This window comes from Tachyglossus aculeatus, chromosome 2 (assembly GCF_015852505.1).
Source record: "Tachyglossus aculeatus isolate mTacAcu1 chromosome 2, mTacAcu1.pri, whole genome shotgun sequence".
NCBI classification, from domain to species: domain Eukaryota; kingdom Metazoa; phylum Chordata; class Mammalia; order Monotremata; family Tachyglossidae; genus Tachyglossus; species Tachyglossus aculeatus.
This window is the reverse complement of record NC_052067.1, coordinates 149,480,664-149,483,880: the sequence shown is the minus strand read 5'-3', so window position 1 is coordinate 149,483,880 and position 3,217 is coordinate 149,480,664.

Sequence of the window (3,217 nt, the reverse complement as noted above, 5' to 3'; positions counted from 1 at the left end):
GGGGGCCTGAGAAGGGAGTTGAAAGTACGGAAGAGCTGGCCGGGAATGATGGGCATGGGTGTCAATAAGGGAAGAGAAATAGTTTTGTCTGGCAGAGGAGAGGGCTGAGTTAAGGCAGGAAAGGATAAACTTGAGGTGAACGAAGTTGGCATGGTGTTTAGACTTTCGCCAGCAGCGTTCAGCAGCTTGAGCATAAGAGCGAAGGAGGCGGACAGTGGCAGTGATCCAGCGCTGTGGTTTAGTGGTACGAGAGCGGCGAAGGGAAAGGGGAGCGAGTGAGTCTAGCTGAGTAGAAAGGGTAGAGTTGAGAGCAGTAATCTGATCATCAAGACTGGGTAGAGAGGAGAGGGAGGCGAGGTGGGGTGTGAGGTGCTCAGAAAGATGGATGGGGTCAAGAGAGCAGAGATCTCTGTGAGGAACTAATATGGATTTACAGGGGAAAGGAGTGTGAGTGAGGAGGCAGGTGAGAAGATTATGGTCAGAGAGAGGGATTTCAGAGTTGGTGAGGGTGGACACAGGGCAGCGACAGGAGATGAAGAGGTTGAGGGTATGACCAAGTTCGTGAGCGGGTGAGGTGGGGTGGAGCAAGAGGTTGGCAGCATCGAGGAGAGATAGAAGGCAAGTGGCAGAGGAGTCATCAGGGATATCCATGTGGATGTTGAAGTCTCCAAGGATCAGAGTGGGCATGGAAAAGGAGAGAAGGAAAGTGAGGAAGGGGTCAAAATTGTTAACGAAGTTGGAGGTGGGGCCGGGGGGGGGAGGGGCGGTAGATGATGGCTACAAGAATCTGGAGGGGGTGGTAGAGGTGAATAATGTGGGCTTCAAAGGAAGGGAAGGAAAGGGAAGGGGGAGGAGGGATAGTGTGAAAGTGACATTGTGGGGTGAGAAGGAAGCCGACACCTCCTCCTTTTCTGGTGAGTCTGGGGGAGTGGGAGAAGAAGAGGCCTCCACTGGAGAGAGCAGCAGAAGAGACCGTGTCGTCTGGAGACAACCATGTTTCAGTTAGGGCGAGGAGGAGTAGAGAGCTGGAAAGGAATAGGTCTAGGATGAAAGGAATCTTACTTAAAACGGAACCGGGGTTCCAGAGGCCACACTTGACAGCAGCTGTCGAGGGAGGGGAGGGAGAAGGAAGGGTGTGAGGGGTGGGGAGGGTTTGGATTGGGATGAGTTGGCGGGGGCCTGGGCGGGGAGAGTGGGAAGAGGGGTGGCGATGGGAAAGGAGAACTGGGATGGGGTGGGGGCGGGGAGAAGAGGAGGGAGGGGGCTGGGAGGGAGAAGTGGCGGACTGGCGCTGGAACAGAGGGATCCTTGGTAGGGGGTGAGTGGGAGTGGTCTTGGTGGGGGAGAGGGAGGGAAAAAGCTCGGTGGGAGAGGGGAAGGGGAGGGTGAGTAATGGGAATGGCAGTTGGGAGCAAGGAAATTGAAAGTTCATGGTGAGGTCAGCAGGGTGAGTGACAGTACAGCGGGAGGTTAAGAATTGAGATGCAGAAGCAATAAAACAGTAGCAATGATATAAGTAGGCGATGGCATCACAGGGGGTAGTTAAACAATTAACATGCTATGGCAATAATAAAATTGGAAGATAATGATTTCACAAAGAGCAGATACAAACTATTATGTGCTGGAGTAGGGTGGACCTGTTAAGGGGGTCAGGGAGCAGAGATACCTGGGGAGAGGAGTGAACAGCCATGGGAGGGCTGAGTAGGTGCGAATGAGATTGAGAAGTTAAGTAACTTGCCCAAGATGACACAGCAGACAAGTGTCAGAGTGTTTAGAATCCAGGTCCTTCTGACTTCTAGGTGCATGATCTATTCACTAGGGGATGCTGCTTCATGTCTCAGTGGAAAGAGCATGGGCTTTGGAGTCAGAGGTCATGGATTCAAATGCCAGCTCCACCAACTGTCAGTTGTGTGACTTTGGGCAAGTCACTTAACTTCTCTGTGCCTCAGTTACCTCATCTGAAAAGTGGGGATTAAAAACTGTGAGCCCCCCATGGGGCAATCTGATAACCTTATAACCTCCCCAGGGCTTAGAACAGTGCTTTGCATATAGTAAGTGCTTAACAAATACCATCATTATTATTTGAATTATTGGGTTTGAATCATCGGCAGAAGCTTCTGCCTCATCTTCTTCCAGCCTTGAGCAAGGAAGAGAAAGTCACGAAGGCTGTGTTGTAATAGAAGTAACAGCATTTATTAAATGCCCATTTGGTGCAGTACACTGTTCTAAGCACTTGGGGAGACCAGAATAACAAAATGACACATTCTTTACATTCTAATGGCCAGGGTTGGGAAGTAGAGATTACAGCAGCAGCATTGATTCCTCAGCTCATCCTTCATGTGAACCTCACTTTCTACTTTACTCTCATTTCAAAGGGAGTGGACTTGGGTAAGAATCATTACTAATATGAGTGATGATGGTATTTACTGATCACTCCATACCAACACTGTGCTAAGTGCTGGGGCAGATACAAGGTATTCACACTGGGGAAGAATAATTAATAATATGAATGATTATGGTATTTATTAATCACTCTGCACCAACACTGTGCTAAGCACTGGGGCAGATAGAAGATAATCAGACCATACACTATCCCTGTCCCACAGGGGCCTCCTTAAGAAGGAGGGTGATCAGACATTTTATCCCTATCTTATAGATGAGGAAATTGAATCCCAGAGAGGTTAAATGACTTGCCTAAGATCACACAGCAGTTCTGAGGCAGAGTCAGGACCAGAGCCCGGATTTCTTGAGTTTCAGGACCATGATTCTGTCACTAGGTCATGAGGGAGCAGAAAGCTGTCAGGCGATCGAGTGATGGTACAAATAAAGAAGATTAAGAAAGAGGGAGTGAGGAGCATGAGCATAGGCAGTGTACAAAAGGAAAACTAAACACGTTTAAGATCCCTAATCTGTGACTCCTGCCAAATGAGTCTCTCATGAACCCAGTGGTTTGACTGTGAGACGACCAATAAACAGATCCATGTAGAGATTTAGTTGAAGCTGAGAGTACAGATGAGTTCCTCAAAATAACAGGTGTAGATTGAGCATAAGTGGGGATCCAAACTGAGCCTTGAGTGACCCCCAAAGTTTAGGACAAATAATAGTAGTAATTGTGATATATGTTAAGTGCTTACTATGTGACAGACACTATACTAAGAGCTGTGATGGATACAAGCAAATTGGGGTGGACACAGCCCCTGTCTCACTTGGGGCTCAG